General features: G+C 38.1%; 1 long non-coding RNA gene across 1 annotated transcript; it reads left to right on the forward strand.

The window, feature by feature from the left end:
• Window positions 1-1,325: 1,325 nt before the first annotated feature.
• On the forward strand, window positions 1,326-22,159 carry LOC125696352 (uncharacterized). The gene is made up of 3 exons (XR_007378311.1): window positions 1,326-1,382; window positions 15,454-15,528; window positions 17,834-22,159. It is a non-coding gene; the product is annotated as an uncharacterized LOC125696352 (long non-coding RNA).
• The last annotated feature ends 375 nt before the right edge of the window (window positions 22,160-22,534 follow it).

Raw genomic sequence — 22,534 nt, forward strand, 5'->3', positions numbered from 1 at the left:
GTTATAATACCAACATGTCAAGCATCAGAAAACATTGTTTGGGTTAGAAGTAATCACTATATAGCTTAAAAATCGGAAGCTTGGAAGAGAATCACATTTCAGGAGACTTTTATTGATCTTCTTTCTTGACTTTCAATGCTTTGAATTTTTCATCTTCAAACATTTTTCAACAACCGAGAATTGGAACCAAAGTTTCTTCCAAAACCACATGTTCAAAATAGCATATTGGATCTTCAAAAGTAATTAATTCTTCAGCTACAACATTTTATAAAAATGTTTCAATATATATTTCTGGTCGGGTTTCAAGCTTCTTCTGTGCATATGCTTTAGATTTTGGAGGCCTAAATGCCTAATAATTGGACAGGAATGTGTTCTTTTTTTTTTAAAGAAATTTACTATTCACATTATTCTGTTTGTTAAAATTTATGATAAAAATTACATCTGTTACTTTATTTAATTATGCATCTATTTAATTCCTGGCAATAGAACAAGGGAATCTGAAAATACCCATATCAAACCCATGTGAGGTGTAATTAGTTAGCTGCACCAAATTAAAATAAAATACGGAAAACAAAATTTTTCCTTTACATATAGTTAAAAATCAATTTCTGTTGCAGAAATTAGGATCTAAATATAGTTGTTACACAGACTACAATGGTGAATGTTCTAGAGGTACCAAAAGTAAAGGTATAAGTAGTTGTGCTTGAATTTAATATTCATGTCCAGAAAACGAACAAAAGTAGATGGTCAGTTCTAAATGTTCTAAATCTGTGAGTTCTTAGTGCAGTCCTGCTTGGGGATTTTACGTGACATTTGCAGTTATCATAGAACTGGGAGCTGTGACTACAAATAGTGGTATTACTCCATATTAGGTACTCTGAATGGTAGTGTTTGTGCAGGCAATAGGAAGTTAGCTTGATACTTAATGTTTCCTTATTTCAGTTTTAAAAAGTATGACGGTAGAATCTCTGACATTAGCTCAGTCTTCTTGTATTTACATGGCCAGAGGTTGGAAGTAATGTGGAGGACAGCTGTGATAACATAGCAGTGATTAAATCTATTGGCAATGTGTTAGTTCTGTGATACAACACTGATAATAAGGAGGGGGGAGGCATGATGTGCAACCCACTTAGCCAGTCGTGGCTCATTCTTTGCTGTTGTATGGGAACTGCTGAGTCATGGCCTGAACCTCTGATTGATCACCTGAGGCGAGCCATGAGTCAGCCAGAGGAGCACAGGTGAAGGCAATTCACTGTGCTGCCGGAAGGGGTGGAGCCTGGCTCCAGCCCTCCTAGACCTATTTAAGAGCTGGCTACCGGGGGGGGGGAAGGTTCTTGTTTGGAGATTCCCTCTTTTGGTGATTTTTGTGGGTGAGCATACGGGTAAGTCCTCCATTTATTCTCTCTTGTTATCTTAGTCTACTTTGCCTATCTATCTTGTTCTTTTTTGGGATTATGATATCTTAATATTCATTGATTATACAATTATACATCTTAATATCCTTTGATTATGTAGCTGTCTTCCTACCGACTCTATTTCCTAAAGACTGAGGCAGATGGCTGTTGGCCCCTTGGCTCTGCAAAGTGAGGGGATGGAGAGACAAAAATTAGGCTCACTTCTCAACTGGTATGGCTTTTCTTTTGAGTGATAGACAGAATATTTCTGTGAGTTGTAAGAATTTGGAAAAGAGTCTCAGCGCAAAAGTAAGCGAAGTCGTTCTTCTGAAAAAAGTTGTACATGTCAAGAAATAGATCAGTAGTTTTGTAACACCAGTGTGCAGCCATCTCCATCACGAGAAGAAATCTTCCTCAGTATATCCTGATTCTTGGCAAGATCTCAGTGATGAGGAAGCAATAAATGGGAGAGAGACCCTTATGCTTAGCCCTTGTAAAAGCATTTATATTTTCCTGGCTCATATATATCCCTCATGGGAGAGATCATCTGTTGTACCACTTAGTAGATTTTTATTTGCGCTGATATGATGTTGTGTTTTCATTTAGTACCAAGGTAGACATTGGCTAATTTATCTTTCTTATTTGGTCTCATGAAATTAAAGTGACTAGAAGTCACTAGATAGTTTTATGTGGGAGCTTGCCTACAGGGGAATGTTTTCTTCATGGTGATGTCAGTTACTTTACTTTGCAATGACCTAATTCCCTCAAGATTTATAGAATGATTCAGGAAGTACTGTTGATGAAGTATTTCAGTAAAAGTACTTTCAGGCTTTTGCTAGAGATCATCAGGGGAGTTCTGAACTAAGGTATTGTGCTGTGATCTTAGCCAAGATCTTGTGGCAGGTCAATAGTAATAGTACGAAATGCCTAGGATTGGGAATGTTCAGTCTACTAATAACGTAGGAAACAGCAGAACTGGTATTTGTTTTTGAGTATTATGAATAATCACTTTTCCTGCTTACAGCTATTGTTGAGTTACTTTCACAAAGCGCAACTTGACATAAGTAGATATGTGAGTCAATAATCAAATTCCAATAAAAAATAAAAACTTGATTTGTCATGGTAAAAATAGGGACTATTGGCAGTTGTATGGGAGCTGCTGAGTCATGGCCTGAACCTCTGATTGATCACCTGAGGCGAGCCATGAGTCAGCCAGAGGAGCACAGGTGAAGGCAATTCACTGTGCTGCCGGAAGGGGTGGAGCCTGGCTGCACCTCTCCTAGACCTATTTAAGAGCTGGCTACCAGAGGGGAAGGATCTCTTCTGGAGATCTGCTCTGCTGGAGTTTTGTGAGTGAGCCTGGGACAGGGGTAAGCTTTCTATTTGCTCTCTTTTGTTATCATAGTCCGCTTTGCCAAACTCTCTTGTTTATTTCATAATTATAACATCTTAATATTCACTGATGTATAGCAGTCCAGTTGAAAGCTATCATGACAGCACAAATTTTATACTTTACTTCACTAACCTTAGTCCTTGTAACAGTAAGCCTGGTTCCTTTTCCTACTGCCTCACTACATTTGTCACACCTAATTTTAAAAAGTCACCACAGAAAAATGCCTTGCAAATCAAGAGCTAACCTGTACTTTAAATTCATGTCAAAGTATTATCACAGAAACTACTAAAATGTGAATCAAATGCATTGCTTATACGAATCTTCCAACTATGAAAAATCATATTTTTAATGCTACAACATCAAGGTGGTGTCTTCCTTTCACATGTGAGGCCTGTGAAAAAAGATAGGGAGAAATGTGTAATCTTAATCACACTGACAAACTATTGCAGTTTCATTTCATTTTTCTTTATTTCACTTTCCCTCAGCTCCTAAGAAAATTAAAAGGTAATGCTATGTGCAAAAACTTCTTAAAATCTCTCTGTTTTAATAGTTCAAGTCAGAGCTGCTTTATCTTTTATATTCAGAAGAAATACCTTTGACATTTTCAGTCCCTCACAGTGTCATGTGGACAACATCAAAGCATGTTTTCCTGGACTTCTCTCAGTTCTCTTAGGAAGAACCTTCTCAACCTTCATTTGCATAGATCAGCATTGCATTTTGCAGTGTAGAAGTGTATGTGTATTTGTAGATGCTACCACTGTTCTCAAAATTAACAACTGCATTGCTTTAAAGCTCTGCAATCATTCTGTTGCACCTTTTCGAAAATGTGATTGCAGTTGTCCATGTAGTCTCCGAAAGCTTTGACAAACAACTTTCTGCCATGATGCACAGTAGTTGACAAATCATAAAGGCTGGACTACCTGTGGGCTTCCACAATTAGATAGGTATCTAAGAAATGGAGCAAGCAACAGGTATAGTACTAAATCTAAGCAGCCATCCACTTTGACTGTTGAAAGATGTTGCAGAAACTGAACAATTTTATTTTTTTTAATTTTTTTGTGACTGTTCCAATGCTGTCACAGCTGTTCATGCCAAAATTTGGTGTTGTTTGCCCATAACAAAGTACTTGAAGGCAGTCCACCCACTCATACTGCACTGATGCAGAATGTTTCTGGGCAGCATTGTGGTTTAATTGCTGGCAGCAAATGCTCCAAAAAATAGAGTCTTTAGCAAATTCTGGAGTCACATGAATGAGAATTGGCAGTCTATTTGCATGTGCCTGAGGTAGCAAAATCTATTTGCCTATTGTGCCTGAGGTAGCAAATAATCTTTGACGATGTTATGACAGTGGGCTGAAAAAAACTAAAGAAGTTCTCCTGAAGTCTATTTTGTAATTCAGATTTATTGTGGGACTAGGAGGTTGCCGGTGATATAGTGAGTGCAGCAGTTTAGTTTGCTGTCAACAATACAAGAAAAGTTTTGAAAATTGTAATAAAAATATAAATGGTGCCTTTTGATTTTGTAATTCTGTCCTGAAGTTTTATGAGGAGTGGCTGAGGGAGCTGGTATTGTTTAGTCTGGAAAAGAGGATGCTCAGAGGAAATGTTATTACTCTCCACAACTGCCTGAAAGGAGATTGTAGCGAGGTGGAGAATTGGCCTCTTCTCCTGTGTAACAGTGACAGGACGAGAGGTAATGGCCTTAAGTCGCACCATGGGAGGTCCAGGTTGGATATTTGGAAACGTTTCTTCTCAGGATAAAGTGGTGAAGCATTGGAACAGGCTGCCTGGGGAGGTGGTGGAGTCACCATCCTTGGAGGCGTTCAAGAAACATGTAGATGTGTTGCTCTGGGACATGGTTTAGTTTGCATGGTGGTGCTGTGCTGGTAGTTGGACAAGATGGTCCTAGAGGTCTTTTCCAACCTTAATGATTCTATCATTATATTATTCATTCTTGAAATTTTCAAATTGGGTTAAGGACCATGTGTATACACAAGTAACAACAGAAAGAGAAAACAATATGTCGTAGAGAAAGTGGTATTTAGTGGAAGTGAGTTGAAGCATAACCATATGACATCTACTATGCCAGTGAGATACTGTAATCTTTAAATTTATCCTTTTTTTTCCCCCCAGTTATTATAAAGGATTTCTGCAAACTAATTATTCTGCTATACAGCATTTCTTGTCTTTGCATATCTCTATTTGTATGTTTTAAAAGTAAGCCATGTTCAAAATGTTAAATCCAGTCATCTATTGATGCTACTGAGAAAGGGAAAAAGAACAGTGCATTAGAGAAGAATACAAGAGACAAAGCTGCAAGAAACAAAAATGGATGCCTAGCAATGGAAAGTGAGAGACTGAGCTGAGGAGGTGAACACGGCCTCATTTGGAATTGCTATTTTCAAATTAGAAAATATGGAGTTACAATAGTTAATGTGTGTCCAAGTATCTTCAGCAGAAAAGTTACAGAAATAGGGACATTGTTACCAAAAAGGTACTGTAAAAGAACAGAAAAATCTGGAGAGGTATCTTCTCTTTATCCCTATTAAGATTTGGTAGAACATACATATTTGAGAGAATATGCAGGTTTTTTTAAAAGGAAAAAAATTGATTACTTTCAGAAGCAGTGTGTGTTTGGCCCTGTCTTGAATCCTGTCCCTTGTTGTTAAAACTTGTGTCAAAATTTATCCCAAAAAGAAATTATGCTACCTTTGTAGAACTTGATACTGAAATCGTCAGAGGGAGCATATGAGGATAAACACAAACCAGTGGGTTGATTCTGGAGGGCCTTTCTTATGCTCCCAATTACTAAATCCAACAGTGCAGTGAGAGATCATTTCCAGAGGCTAAAAGCAAGGGTTGGGGAAGAGAACTGTAAGAGAAGACAATTTCTTTTCTGGAGACCTTCATTTAATCACATTATGAAATAATTTAGTATGAAAACATGTTTTCACACCTCCTATTGCACTACTCATTTGAGCTTGAATAGTTAAAGCAATTTGATGGCTGCCAGAAAGAGAGAAAATATGACCATATACTGGAACAACTTCAGTGCTCTTATCCAGACAACACTGTGAAGGGAAATAAAGTGAACATCTGTTATATTTAACTTTAAAAAAAAAAATTCACACAAAACTCGCACCATGTGCATGCATATACATAAGTAAACTTTAACTCATCTCACTGAAGTGAATTCACAAGGTATTTTAACCCTAATTCATTTCTAAATTAATTTTAAAAATTTAATTGCAACATTCAGAAAAGCATATGTAGATTTCCTTCATTTGAATATTTGAAGGTGTACAGAAGGAAAACATGGGTGAGAAGCACGTTCATTGTCTTGTATTTTTGAAAACTCCTTGGACATCTACAATTTATGCAAAATACTTTATTTCACAGGAGTATATGGAGTGCTTTTCATATAACCCTGAGTAAAACAACATGTAAGAAACTCTGAAAAAAAGATTATAGACTTCTGTGCTCTTTTACTTATTATTAAATTGGGTAAGGGTGATTTTAAAAGTAGATTTGTCATTTACCAGAAAGGCATTTTTATGGTTGCACACTAGAGGTTTGATATTTTTTAGGAAATTCTACTATTGTGTTGTTTGCATGTCACTTTTAACACAGCAATTCAGGTATCTTTGTTTAGAAAGTAGTGTCTGTATTAATGTGCCCAAATTATTTTTAACATTCACAATTCTGAGAGCACTAGCTGATCTCAGCATGGATATAAGCACTTGTTATTTAGATCTCTCTCTTTCAACTCCAGTAGTTAATGACAGCTCACAGCTTCTTACCTGCTCCAGTCTTGAATAAATAAAACTATTTTTTTCTGGAATGCTTTTAAAAAGCTAACTTTTGTATAAGCTCAAAATAAACCATATAATTTAGCATCAAGGAGAAAATAGTGGAGAGTTAAAATAGGACTTCAAATATCTTGGAAACAAATGATTGTTCAAACCTTGATAGATGGATGGGTGTCATTGACTCATATTTCTCTCATTATTGAGATAAATACTGAATCATTATCATCTTCCTGAGGTGCATTATTTATTTGTAGACATATTTGATATTTCATTTTTGGGGCTAAATTATGTCACTGTGATATGAACTTCTGTTTTTTTTTTTTTTTTCAAACTAATACTAAAAAGGGATCTAGTTGCTTTGCTCCCTGTGCTTTTTAAAAGTTAGCCTGAATCAAGACAGGGCAGGTTAAAGAATAATTGGAGTTACGTAAATGGTCAAACTGTGAGAATATGATGAAGTTTTTAGTTAGGCTAATGGTTCATAACATTTATAGTCAATGTTTACAACTTTCTCTATCCCACTTTTGCATATGCAACATTTTCTCTCCTCTCTAAACACAGCCGCTGCAGTTGCAGGCAATGGGGAGTGAGGGAGAGGTAGAACTGGCCCATATGGTTTATGGGCCAGGTTTCTCCTTGTTGGCTGCTGGGCATGCTTTATTACTGTCCGGAGGAGGAAAGCAGCCACAAATGCTTTAACGATGAGCAGAGACAACGCCTTCCTGTTTTCAGCCGATGAACCTACAAGATCTAGTTAATGGTTTCAAAGCAAAAGAGGCAAGATTCAGATTGGACGAGAGGAAGAAATTTTTTACAGTAAGGATGGTGAGGCTCTGGAACAGATTGCCCAGAGGTGTGGTGGATGTCCCATCCCTGGAGATGTTCAAATTCAGCATGGACAGGGCTCACAGCAATGCAGTCTAGTTGTAGGTGTCCCTGTTCATTGCAGGGGAGTTGGACTAGATGACCTTTAAAGATCCCTTCCAACTCAAAGGATTCTATGATTCTAAGATACTCTCTTATTAAGAGCTGAGAATAAGAGAAGCATCAGTGGCTACACCTACAGAAATAATTGTCCTAATGACCACAGGGGTTGTGAGAGGTAATATATGTCTTTCTGTTAGAAATAGGTTCGACATTGTTCCATATTGCTATCAAACAACAGAAAATAGTCTAGAGGGAAAGTGAAAAAATACTCTCAAAGGTATTACCAAAGTTTTCTTCAAACTGAGAGGGAATTTTAAGTTAGATTTCAGCAGAGTCTGTCCTAAGGTCATTTCTATTTAATATTATAATTAAGCACTTGAATAGCAGAAAGGAGAATGTGATTACAGAATTTATGAGTAAGAACAAGCTGGTAGAGAGGGCAAGTACTGTGAAGGACATGACCTGTCTTTACAAATTGAAATCATGGTCCACAATCAGCACGATAAATCCAGTGTAATAAAGCTGGGGAAACAACATTATGAAGCAGAAATCACATACACAAAAGCAGAATGAAGAATGACCACCTGACAGTTATGCAGCAGAAGGAATCCAGAGCTGCTTCTGGATAGAAAGAGAAATATAGACCAATAATGCAATAGTGTCATAAAAGAGTGAAATGTTTTGGGAAAATATTCGCAGGAAGGTCATGGTTGAGGTAACAAAGCAAATTATTCTGGTATACTCAACACTGGTGAGACCTCAGTGGGATTACTGTGTCTGGTTTTTGCATCATGTTCTAAAGACAGGCTGTAAACATTGCGGAGGAAATAACTCTGCAAAGGGGGGGATTCAGTCTGTGTGGTTTCACAAGGCCTCATCTAACCCTACACGTCTGTGAATTAATCTTTGAAGACATTATCATTTGTATGCTAAATGTACTTTACATATTGTACTTCTATGATTTCCCCTTTTGTGATTATCAAAGCAAATCTGTCCACTGCAACAGTTTGAAATGTGAAATCCTGACTTAGCTGTAATCTTTTATTTTATTAAAATCGTGTCTTAATGCTCATTTCACTGAGACCAGGACTCGGTCTGAAATATTTAAATAAAACCTCTATTTCTCAGTTTAGTTTTATATAATGTATTTTTAATCAGAGATCTATAATAAACATTAGTTGTGCATGAAATTATTTTTATCAGAATGAATGGATATTTCGGTCTAGATGAGTAAAAGTAGGGTTGGAATTTAGCAACCTCTGTGTTTAGCCTTCACTATGTTTGTCTGTTTGCCCTTGCCAAGCCTTCATGCCCTGTATTTCATTTCCTGTGAAACAATTATTCCTTGATACTTCTCGGGGATTAAATCTTTTTTGAATGGATTTGAATAAGAATTATGCTAAAATACTTTTTCTACAACCATTTTTTTTACTATTTCAAATCAATTGGTCCTATTAGAAGGTGAAGGAAGATTTGGTGTGCACTCAGCTGTTAAACTTCCCGGAATTATAGTTTGGAGATGTAAGTGGCTGCATAAATGGGCTTATAGGTATCTGTGAAAGGGGAATTGGAGGGTCCTGCAGCTGAGGAGGAACAACTCAGGCACTGGGATATGCTGGGCTGCCTGGCTGGAAAGCAGCTCAGCAGGAAAGGACTGGGGTCCTGGTGGGCACCCAGTTGAATATGAACCTGAAATCATAGAATCATGGCATCATCAAGGTTGGAAAAGACCTCTAAGATCACCTAGTCCAACCATCCACCTGCCCCCAATACTGCCCATTAAACCATGTCCCAAAGTACAACATCTACCCTTAAACAGCTCCAGGGACTGTGACTCCACTACATTCCTGGGCAGCCTGTTCTGATTAATGTGTCCTTGTTGCTAAGAAAACTAGAGGTAGCCTGCTTTGCATTAGGCACAGTGTTGTCAGCGGTTTGAGGAAGGCTTTTCTGTGTCTCCATACGGTTTTGTACTTAGAATTTCAAAGATAACCAATCTTCAGGGTTTAGAACTGTTTACCATATATTTTTGTTTTGGTTGGCTGTTTTTTTTTTTGTTGTTGTTCCTGAATAGAAGTCCCAGACTGATGGTTGTCACTGGCATTTTAGTTTTTCCTTTTGCCCTACCTGAAGTTACCATTGTGCACCAGGCTGCATATAATGTCAGTATGTGCAGACTAAACTTCAGGCTAGAATATCTCCAATTCAGTTTCCTTCAGCATTTCTTACACATGCTTCCTTTTGAATCCCTCACAGGGATTACTTAGTAAAGCTTGGATGTTAAAAACTTTGCTCCAAGCAGAATTTAAGCACCTGAAAAGCGAACTGCAGGTGTAAAAATTCTGTTAAGTCTGCTGAATACCCAAAGAAGCTAGAATGCGTGGAGCATTTAGGTCACAAACTATGAATTAGTCTTTTATTATTCTCACTAATGTCATTCTCAAGTTCTTCTCAGTCTACTTGGGTACCTCCTTCAGAGAAACTTTTTTAAAAGACATATCCAAATGCAATAAAAAGAGTGTTTACAGCAGATGTCAGCAACCCATTGCATTACAAGTGGCCAGTGTGACAAGTGGCCTGAGTAAATGTTTCTGCTGCTGCAGCTGCTATTGCTTTTCAGAGCCCCAACTTACCAGTAAGCAAGGCAGTCATATCCCTTGGCTGCTGTGCTGACCTATCATTTGTGTATGTATAGTTAATCACACTGTAAATCAAATCACTTCATCTACAAATAGAGAATGGTTTTTAATGTTTAAAATCTGGGACATGTGGCTTTTGTTAGCGTACTGTTTACAACCCACAGCTAGGTAGGTCCATGAGCTGAAGGGTTAGTCAACTGGCATGTCGAAAGTGAGGAAGCAATAGAGTGAAGCTAGTTTATGTGTGATGTAAGAAGTAAAATTTTACTATCTAGCATAATAAATATTTATTTTTCCATAGCTTATGGACATATATTAGTGAAATGAACAGAATTTTTACGTTGAATGTGCTCTGCGCTTCTTCTGATGAAAGTCGTCTTACTGCCGTATTTCTATTCTTCTCCTTTATGTATGCAATTTGCTGTGTTTCAAAACTCCTATTTATCACTGAATTGAATGCAAACTATAATAGAAAAATGTATCTATATTCATCCATTACTATGATACAATCTTACGCAAACTCTCTCTTCCTTCTCTGGGTCCACAGCTGAAAGACTGTGCTTTATTATTTATTCACCCTTAGTATCTGCTGTTCTTCCTATGAATCATGTTGACAATGAGCTAAATTCAAAATACATTTTGTCTTAACATGAGATTTTTTTTTTTGGTCTCTTGGGCACAGATAGGGAGTATATGAGGAAACACAGATTTTAATTTGGTCATTTTTCTTTCTTTCTTTCTCCTGCTTAGTTTCTTAAATGGCCTATTGCAATCATGTTTGATTCGCAGTTTTATTTCTTTGGTTTTGATCCACTCAGCTATTCTTACCTGTTTCGACCTCTGTGCTGGTTTTTCACTTTCTTCTTTGTTCTTCTGGCCTTTCAATACCTTTTCACATTGACACTTGTGTTGCTTCCTTGTGCATCCCTCGATTCAGAGGAATGATGCACATCTTCTTTGTCTCACAAGTTCTAAAACAAACTGCTTCTCTTATCTGTTGGCACCAACGCATGCACACTTTGCTTTAAAATCGATTCCAAAACAAAGCAAATGATAATTCACAAAACAAAATTTAAGCATAATGTATAATTACCCCCTGAACAATTATTATGACCTTATTCACCCATTGTTACAAAACCTGCCTCGAGCAATTTGTCTGATCTGTATTAAAATGGAAATTTAATTCTAGTTACAGTAAAGATTTACTGCAATAACTAAAGATTAAAAATGCATGTGATGTTGAGTGAAAATAGATAATATTCTCCTAAATAGAACAACAGAATATTCACAATTCAAAATATATATAATATATATCCATGCTTATATTTTGCATATTATTTTCATCACATGAGTTTTTATACTTCCTGACCATAGCATTTTTCAATTGCCAAGGCAAATTGCTTGCTCTTTCTTGCTCCACTTCTAAAATGTGAATGTCATTTACATTTGTCATGTTATAAGAATTAGAGCTACTAAATCAAGGATAAATTACTGTCCATTACCCTGATTACAACTTCATTTATATCAATATAATTCCATTGAAAATGATTAGTCCCAATATGTGTTAATTTCTCCTAAGTTCCCTAAAAACAAAAACAAACAACAAACAAACAAAAAAACTTCTTTAGGTCTTGGAAAACTCCCCTGATATTATTCATTAAGCTTTAGTGAGTGGTTTAGTGTAGAAGTGATTTCTTGTATTTCTGCTGATATCTGTTCGTTTACTTGCATTGTTGCAATATCAGGAAAGCACCAACACAAATCCATAGCCAAAGTATGGTCCATCCAAAGAAAAAAAAGATTGAACTCCTCATCAACCTGAAGTTCTAGGTATGACTGAAAAAGTATAACCATTTGAACTTATAGTGTTAGAGTTTCTGCCTGTACCAGGTGTGACTATCTCTCAAAATATAAATAAAATAACCTCTGAAGACAGGCAAGATTCCAGTTTCATCACCACTGTTTTGGTGAGCACTTCTGGTGTAACCATCTGCCTTTTATGTAGACATGTTTCATAGAATCAATATAGAATCATAGGATGGCCTGGGTTGAAAAGGACCTCAAAGATCATCTAGTTTAAACCCCCTGCCATGTGCGGGGTCACCAACCACCAGACCAGGCTGCCCAGAGCCACATCCAGCCTGGCCTTGCCTACACAACCTCCTTGGGCAACCTGTTCCAGTGTGTCACCACCCTCTCTGTGGAAAAACTTCCTTGTAATATCTAACCTAAACCTCCCCTGTCTTAGTTTTAACCCATTCCCCATTGTCCTATCACTGTCCACCCTTGCAAACAGTCATTCCCCCTCCTGTTTATATGCTCCTTTCCAATATTGGAAAGCCACAATGAGGTCTCCCCAGAGCCTTCTCCAAGCTAAACAAGGCCTTCTGTCATCTTCTCCTCATAGGAGCATTGTTCCAGCCCTCTGATCATCTTGGTGGCCCTCCTCTGGACCTGCTCCAAGAGCTCCACATCCTTCCTGTACCGGGGGTCCCAGGCCTGGACGCAATACTCTAGATGGGCTTTGCAAGAGCAGGACAATCGCCTCCCTCTGCCTGCTGGCCACCCCTTTTTTAATGCAGCCCAGAACATAGTATTTAATTGGTTATTTTCTAGCAAATGCCAATAGTCTGTCTGAATTAATTCCAAGCAGTCCTCTAGTAGAATAGCATAAATCTGTAGGCTATTGGCCTACCATATAAAATGAAATCGGACAACATAGCCAAACTGCAGCACATCTGAAAACATAATTGTTATTAATCTCCTGTCTTGGTAATTGCTTCAGTTAGTCATACGACAAATAGTCAGTCATTCACTATATTCCAACTAACCTACTGCTGCCTTCTGCTTTGGCAATCAACCATTTATCTCTGCTTTGCCCAAGGAAATGTGATTTGTAAATTCTTGGTGTAACTAGATAACCCTGACTTTTGTCATCAGTTTCTGATACAAACAGATACATCCTCAAAGAAACAAATTGAATTTTCTTTTTCTACTTCAGCATGATATTATAAAAGCTTTGTAATTCTTCAGTCTCTTTTATGTATTTATAATGCACATTTGCAAATGTTGTTTGAAGAATATTATTAATATTGCTAAGTTAAGCATGAAAAATGACACAAACTGCTGCTCAGTTTATAGTAGAGCAATCTTCTTTGGCCATTTTATGTATGAGCATTATGATGCCATCTTTAACTGCATATTAACACCATTTCTTCACAGGGGCTGTGCTGTAGTCAGGAGAAATATGGGTGGTGCTTTTTATGTTGTTTTTTTTTCTTTCACTTCTAAGGGTTTGAGATAGGGCCTTCTAAGTTACTGTCAGATGTCCATCAGTCTGTTGGCTTGCTTTTGAGTGTGTGTTGCCTAACTAACTATGAATACATTTTTCACAGAAGCCTAGGGGCTGTGTTACCCCAGGGTTGCAGATTGAACCCCTCCAGATGCTGAATGTAAAGGAAGAAATGATATTCCTAATGAGCCAAGGCTCCAGCCGTGTGTAGGGCTAATGTTGTTGTAGATGCTGTACTGATGCACAAACTTACAGTGAGAAGGTGACTGGGAGCAGCTTTGGAAGCAATGTTGATCAGGGCAGCAGTGTGTAATTCTATGTCTTGAGGCTCCTTTCTCTTCCTGTAGACTTCAGACAGATTTATGGTGCAGCTTTCTTTCTCTGCGGCAAAAATGAGCAAAGATTCTACAGAGAGCAGGCTCACATTCCGTACTCATCCCAGGCATTAGGCATTGTGCAGGCTATGTGATCATTTAATTAGAGACTGTATAAATATGCTCAAGAGGAAATTCAGGCATCACAGTCTCAGTCCTGGCATTACAAAACTTAAATGCCAGAAAATAAAGCATTTTTTTTTAAGTGTTCTACTTTTTTTTCCATGTGTCATTGGCTGTTGTTTTATCAGGCATGTTAGATTAAAAAAAAAAAAACGGGATCACAGACATCTACAGGTCATCAGCAGAGCAGTAACTGCTATGTTAACTACCAACTCAGGATGACAAGCCAGCTTATATCAGCAGAGTGGCTGTCATCCTTTACATGGGCCATTTCTAGCTCTGTTTCAAAGACAATTGAAAATAGCAGAATGACAGCCAGACCTCGGCAGTTGTATCTCACCTTAAAATCTTTCAGATTTTCCTGTTCAGGCTGTGCATTGCCCTGCCTTGGGGGTGCAGGGTGACTAATGTTTTCTTCAGCTGTTGCGCATAGTCAGCATTCCAGCTGCTTGTCTGAAATCCAGTGAGTCATTTGCAGCATCACCATCTTTGCTACTTACAAATCCGCAAATCTATTTATGCTGTACACTGCAGTACAGCACATGCATAAATCAGTTATGTATATGTGTATATGCACAGGTACTACAAGTATCCAGGTGGCAGCAGCATGGAGCTCACATGGGTTAATTTTTCTTGCCAACAATTCTCTTTATAAGCTGGTCTGCTCCTGCTGCCGCGTTCTATACTTGGCTGCACCTGCTCAGATCCACATACCCAGTGCTGTGATGACAACTGTCGTCAGTGATTTTGTATCTCACAGGGACTCTTTGATCAAGAGAAGACTGTATTTATCGTTGGCAGCCAATGCTTACAGTAAGCATGTTTTAAAATCAAATTCTTGTTTAATGAAGGGGAACACTGTTTGTCTTTTGATATTCTGAACCTGGATTTATCACTGCTTAGACTACATGACAGGCTTTGAAAAATGAAACTGCTATGGCTTTCCTTTCTGTGGTACTGATACTGGGACTGCAAATATTATGAAGTTATCCCTGGAGGAGTTAGAGCTCTTGTAGTAAAGGCAATACCTTTGAATCTTTTTACTTTAAAATTCTGCATGTATTCTCCATTTATTTGGAGGAGAATATATGGTTCCACTAAGCCATGCTCATAGTGATATATCTGAAATGAAATAATTTATCCAAGCATTTTTGAAGTCAGAAAAATTATAAAGAGAAAAAAGAACCTGAGAGAACCCTGCACTGGTAAACCTTTAACTGAAAGTGGCACATCCAGGAAGTAAATAAGAACCAAAAGTGCAAGGAAAGGGGAATGTTAAGAAAATAGAAATGTTGGTGGCTCTGTCTTCCAGTTTAGAAGAAAATACATCACAGTGACTCAAGCCTGACACCAAAGAGATTTCCCTTAAAATTTGCAGTAAAAAAAATAGCTGATAATGGTGGTCTCTGGACTTCCAAAGATCTGCTTTTTCCTTCTTTTTTTCCTTCCTTCTGCTGAAGTTTTTACAATAAAATTATACCAATAAGAGCTGTTCTTTTTCAGTCAGATGCTATTGAAATGAGCATAGACCCATCTAGGGCTTCCTGGGATGACGATGCTACTCTTTTCCTAATGCAGGTAATCTCATATACTATCCTTTAATTTAGAAATGTATTAGTCTTCTCTTGAAATAATTTAGGGTTTTTTTTTTTTTTTAACATTACCATTACTCCCACTGAAAAATGTATCTGCTATCCATCTACACTACTTTACAATTCTTATTAAAAAATGTCTTTCAGGTTATGCCTCTTCCTCCAAAACATCATTTAATGCCTGAGTTTTGTGTAGTCATTTTCTCTCACAGCCTTCCTTTTTGAAGACTAAACACTCAAGGACAGGCTCTGTTCTCTTTATTATCTGAGTAGCCATGTTTCTATTTGAATTAATCTTTCCTGAACAGTACAGAGTGTACGCTGTGTTTGAGATGAAAATTCAGCATTTAAAAAAAACCATTAATATTCAGGTATCTTTGCTAGAAACACCTCCTCCTTGTATTCTGCACGATACTTGCCTTTTTCACAGCTGTGCACATTTTGTCTCAGTTTCAGTAGCTGACAATTTTCTGACAGGCTTCTGTGACTGACTTAAGTGCTTTTTTTCTTCTGATATTTCCAGCTCTCAGCATACCACAAAGCTTCCTCTTGTTACTCCCCAGTAGTGTTATGTAGCATTCACACTGCCTCATTTAATTCCAATTTATTAATCTATTCCTTAAGGACAACCATATTTTCCTAGAGTCCAGTCACTCTCAGGGTCAATGACCTAGAATGCTGTTACTGCCAGAAAGCAGAACCAGAATGCTGAATCTGATTTCAAAATAATCAGTTTGAGTCTATTTTTGAAATCAGAATAAGGCCCAAACCTCCTTCAGAAGGTCTTCCTGAATTTAACCACAAGTGAGCTTCTCGTTCTTAATGCTTCTACTTCAGGGCTCTGCTAAGAACTGGAAGCAGAAGCCTGGTTAGTTTAGGAGCAGTTGGAACATCTTAGATACAAAGAGTATGATGACCCTCCAACCCATCCTTTTGCTGCTGGGGGACTTCAACCAGCAAAAGCTCTGTTTTGTACCCTGGTGCTCCCCTGTGCTGCTCTGCAGGTGCCAGCATGACCACTGCGTCTTGTGACTTTCTGTGCTTAGCTGAGATGAGCTCTATGTAATGTCCACCTGGAAGACACAGGCTGGCCATTGCTGTGAGTTCTTTTCTGCTAGCAGTGCTCTGCATAAAGCTTCTGGGCCCCGTCAGCCTGAAGCTGCCTGGCAGTCCCCACCTATTTCATCTTTCACCAGTGTTGACTGGTTTCTCCACCTCTTTGTATGTGTACTCTTGAGATACGTGCACATACATATGAGCTCAGTACCCAATGAACACAGGAGCAAGTTCACAAGGGGAGGAACATCCATCTCCTGCTCCAGCTCCCCAGCATCTAGCAGATGGCATTCATTCCTGCAGTTATGTGCAGCATCACGTGTTCATTCCAGCTCCTCAGTTCTATCGACTCGTGTTGGCAGGGGAGGCTGGGCTGCCTAAGTTCTGACAGCAAGGACACTTTGCTCATTGTTTAAATACAGTACACATTTTTCCCAATTCCTATCTTTAATATTTAAAATTAACCTTACCACGTCTTAGAAATTTCTTTTATAAGCATAAAGGCGCAATTATAATTTCAGCTTCATTTTTAAATACTTACTTTTCATCTTCTACTTTGAAGGTGGATTATACATAAAGAAAAATGATTTAATAGAATTTTTTTCATTTGTGTCGTTGTGGAAAACACAGGAGCCACTTTTTTATCCTCCTGAGAATTCTGCCTGTAATCACATAATTAGGTGGTTATAAAAAAAAAAAAAGCTTCAAGATAGAAAGAGGTATACTTGGTTTTACGTACCTCCTCCAAGTAAGTTCTGGTCTGAAATTACACAGGACACAGCAATGAAATATGGTAGAAATTATGTGAGTACTTTGGTTAGTCATTCGTATGTCAGTGCCATTAAACATTTAAGTGCCTCTTCATATCTACAGATATGGTATTAAATATTGTAAAGCCTGTGAAAGTATTTTACATGGCCTTTTTGGTGCATTACATATGACAGGAAGGTGATAGTAAACCCTTGCTTTTCATGAAAAATAATCGTGGGGACATGACATGCCCTAATATGTAAAAACAAATACAACAACACAACAAAATGGATGTTCCCTGGTTATTTCTGTTCTAATAGTAAAACAGTGCTAAAGTTGGTAAACACTGAGTGGTATTTTTGCTTCGACCAGCTCTTTTAGAGCATTCAAGCAACCAATAGAACACCTAACTTTAAAAGAGATATTTGTATGTTTAATAAGCATTTTTGCTCATATAATTTTAGCTTTATTTTCTCTCCTCGCAGGGGTGAAGATCTGTATGCCTTGGTAGTTATTGCCATATTTATTGACAAAAAAAATCTCAAAACATGGTATAAAAACACACCAAGGGAGAAATTGTAGTAATTGACACAACAGATGGATAGACCGTGTTGTAGTTACCTGCTGCCAAAGTCAATCCAAGTAATATGGCTGTACAACACTATGAGCTGCAAGGGAGAGATGAAATAAGTTGATCTGTTAGTTGACCTAATGGAATCTCCTTTCCTGGCTAAAGAAATGGAGGCACCCTTTATGTTAGGCTCTTCTGTCTAGCAGCAGTTATTAGAAAACTTGTAAAACTTACTGAGTTTGAGATCTCTGCCCATCTCTGGCCAGCTGTTTCCATCTATGTAAGGGAGCTTATAACTTAGATACAGGGTAGCTACAGAAACCTTGTTTCCTCAGGATAGCCACTTAAAAAGGAAGGGTATTCACTGAAAATGAAATAGTTTAAGTCAAAGATTTTGTTTGAGTTTGATGAGTATCTACATGCGGGGTTAGGCATGAATTGGGCACATGCTGCATCCTTAAAGCTTTCTGTGGCTGATGGACCTGGGCAGGATGACCTCTTGGGACAGACGATGGTAGCAGTCCTGGTCTTAAAGTGCTCTAACAGAAGGTCTGAAATTTCACGCAGAGAACAAGTCAGTCTCCAACACCTCCTCAACAAGAACAGCTCTTCAGGGAACTGTGTGGTGAACGGCGTTCTTCCCAATCCAAATAACTCAACTGCCTATGTTTCCACTGAAAAACATAGTTTGCCTCTTTTCAATGCTCTTAACCATCTTAAGTTGTCCTGCTTTTCCGTGTATTATTTTATTTTTTTGCTTTACATCCATTGTCTTCAGTAGCGGATGTAGACGAGTTCTATAATCCATCACAAAGTGGAATGGATCACGGCATGGCTCATCTTCCAGCTGAGGACCTGCGCTGCAATTTTAGTTAGCAAATGCAACTTGTCCAGCAGCGGGGCGTTGCAGTTTGGGCTCCGGACAGAAGAGGGGGCCCTTCGGATGGCCAGATGGAAAAGCTCAGCCAGATGTGGTCCAGCTGTGGCTCCAGAGTGCCTCCTGCCGCAGGGCCCTGTGCTGCTGACGCAGTATGGAGAGAGCTGGGGGCTCGCTGGGCAGAAGAATCTCGAGCACTGCGTGCTCAGAAGGAGATATGTGGTTAATATTTCTGCTCCACTCCGAAGGTGGCTGAGAGAGTACAGAAGCAATGCCGGATATTTGCTCCAGAGCCTCTGTGCTGTTTGAATCTGCACTTTGGAAGGTTGTGGCTTATTCGGTCAAGGTTGTATCTTGTAAACCACCTGAGGAACATGTTCCATGCAAGGTTGCCTGCATGCAAATGTGATGTTTGACACAAACTGCTGGATTCCCTGACGTCTCTACTTCTACCTCGGGTAAATTTGTATCGGCTGCACTGAACAAGTAAAAATGCTTCCACACTGTAAAGCACTCCCATAACATTGATTCAAGATTGATCGCTTGCATGAGGTAGTTCAGAGAGTAGTTACAGCTGCACAAAACCTTTTATTCAGGGTTAGAATTTGACCTAGCGTGATAACCAGGCAATAAAATAGGAGTTGGCTGTCAAATTCAGGAGAAATAAGGCATCACCAGGGCTTAAAGATCTGCTTCACAACTTTTCTATCAAATAAGTCACATCTCCTGAGTGGATATTTCCACAATTTTTGACAAGGAAGAAAGAAAATATTGTCTTTGCCTAGATCTTATGAAGTGAAATAAAGCTGCAATGATTGCTAGCCAAGCACATCTAAACACAGAATTAATGCAAGCACTCAGTGTGCAGAGATGTTTTTAAATCTTGATTTACAGTCTGTGTTTTGTAAATTAACAGAATCCTCACAACCCTCACATGATCTTCATCAGATAATTTTGTGTTTGAAACATGTGCCATATGTTTGAAACTGACCCTAATGCTTCTGAAGGAATGAGTGGTTGGTGTTTTCAGGATGCAGCCTGGAATCCAGTGCCGGCTGATGAGTCATTAAATAAGGAGAATAGCATTTACAGGACGTAATACAATATATCAGTTTAGCAGAACTGAAATTTAACTTTCTCAAATGCCACTTCAGATAAACAGAACATAGTCTTTCTCCACTGGAACTGGACCAGGTGCAGAATAAGCTGCTATAATTATGCCTGCCCTACCATGAAGACCATTGCAAGTATTTTAATCTTACTTAATTTTTACATTACATTATGAAAACTTCATTGAAAAATACATTTCAACTGTAAAACTGTTTGAAGTATGAAATCTAAAGTGTGTCTTGAATAAATTTTGCACATCTTCATTCTGAATTGGTGAAAACCATAAGTAGGAGATATCAGAATTTATAGTGTTGTGCTATTTTATTGTTACTGAATGTGATAGAAACACACTGGGATAGGGTCTAGAGGCCAAGTTTGCCCAAATATATGAGGTCAACTCTGAGACTATTATAGGCTCTGGAAGAACAATTACAGAGGCTATAAAAGTATTCGATCCTTGGAAAAGAAGTACTGGCTTGTATAGGAGTAATAGGATAAAGCAAACACTGTCTTGTGGCTATAAATTCAGCTTCATAGGGATCAATTGCCTTTGCCCGTCCACGTACAGTTAACAACAAAAAGAATCAGAGAAGCGCAAAGTAATTTTTTCTTTCACGTGTGACATAGAAAACAAAAAAGAACAAGAAAATGGGACGCTTGACTGCTTGTTTTCCTCATGTTTATTTTCTCCAAATACTCCAAATACTCATGATTACTGTCTTCTACTATGGAAACTGATGAAGAAATCAGATACGTATTTGCTGCAGTTTCAGAAACATAATATAAATCTACTTGTTTAGTTTGTCTTGTTCAACAGAAATTACAAGGCGTCCTGACAGCAAAATAGACTAATAATCATAACAAATCTAATTCATCTCTGTTCTACTTTGAACTAGAATGAACTTTCTCTGCAAGACAAGGGAACAACTCACAGATCTGTTATTCTGGAAGAATTATAAGCAAAATCAATACACGTTGCTCATGACACACATCAGTGGGTTGTCATAACAGTGATTATGAGTTCTCCATCAGTAGACAGAGTGAATGCTCGGGCTACTCTGAAAGTTTTTGTTACTTGACAAAACAAAAGTCAGTTTTCTGGCCTACCTCATCCTATCTTTTTATTTAAGTAAATGTAGAAAAAGCTTGCAATCAACATTATGGACCTTGCTGCTCACTTGCCATTTACTAATGCGGCAGTGTCAAGCTAATAGATTTTTCAGTGAATGGCCAGAAATAAAAGTAGCCTCTATTGAGTCTGTTTACTTTGGTCATGACTTCCTATTTATTGCTTTCAGCAGAGAAAGAAGCTCAGAAAACTAATGTCCAGTAACATATGACAATTCATATCTTTACAATTTCAGTATTTTTCCTGGGGAAAAGAGGAGACATTGTACACACACAACAATCAGCACAGTGTCCTCTAGCTAATGAAGGACTGAACACTACAATAAAGCTTTGAAAAGAAAGGTTGGAGGTATCTAAACTGAAAGGAAAATCTGGGAAAACTTTCACTTCAAATTTCCTTGAAAAAAAAAAAAGAGAGAGACATGATGCAGCAAAGCTGAGGGAGATTTTAAAAGCAGGAGGAAAATGTTAGAATAGAAATACCAGTCTAATAGGATTTGAGAAAACCATCCAATGGAAATAGCAAAAATGAGAAAAGTTATCATGTTAGTTTTGAACTACCAAGGATCTGCAATGTGCAAGAAATCTGTGAGAAAACAAAAACCCATTATATAGGAGAATTATAGTTTACATTACCTCTCAGTAGTGTCTGAAGGAGAAATGAGCCATCCGTTCCAGTGGATGATAAATAAGAAATTTTTATCACTCTATGTATTTATTACCTGAGCAACTTGGACACGTATTATCATGTCCACCTGTAACTGTATGCTTTGTATTACTCCTTCTGGTGCAGGATGCACCAAAGGAATAAGAGGATGAGCATCCAGCCAAGTCTACAGAATCACCTGTGTGAGCTAGAACCAGAGCTATGACATCCTCTATTCTGTGATCCTAAAGAATTTGTTAGGAGGAATTAGTTCTATGTCAGCTCATCAGGTTGTTTCTTAGTTACTTGGCTATTTATTTCCTGACTGTATAATTAGTGAATTCTAAGATGTCAGTTACTTCTTTACTGCTGTTCTTCTACACAGTGGGACTGCGCTTGCCTTTCTGGACAGGGGAATACATGGTACTGCAGTGCTGACTCTGCACATGAAGGATTTAGACCACTTAGAGCAAAGAAACAATGTTCTTTGCTGCGTGTGCACAAGGAGTTTGCTTCAGTACTGGTACTGCCAGTGGCATGGGTAAGAACATAAGGCTGCCTACTTCTCTTAATGTAGTCTCTTCCTACTTAGTGAATAAAATTCTTACATTTCTCCTTCTTTCTACTTGGGTAGACAACTTATAGTCACATCTAAAATCTAATAGATTAGCAGAACACAGGTGATGCTTTCAATCTGGCTTCCTACTGTATGTGTCATTCTTTAGCTTCAATATCTTTTAGCCAATGTTTAAACAAAATTGGTAGAGGGTAGATGAAAGGTGTCCAACCCGTTGGCTTCTGTTGCACTGAATGAAGAGGAATTGTCTCAGGCCAAATATACATAGGTTGCTCTG

The sequence above is a fragment of the Lagopus muta genome, chromosome 7 (genome assembly GCF_023343835.1).
Source record: "Lagopus muta isolate bLagMut1 chromosome 7, bLagMut1 primary, whole genome shotgun sequence".
Taxonomy (NCBI): Eukaryota; Metazoa; Chordata; class Aves; order Galliformes; family Phasianidae; genus Lagopus; species Lagopus muta.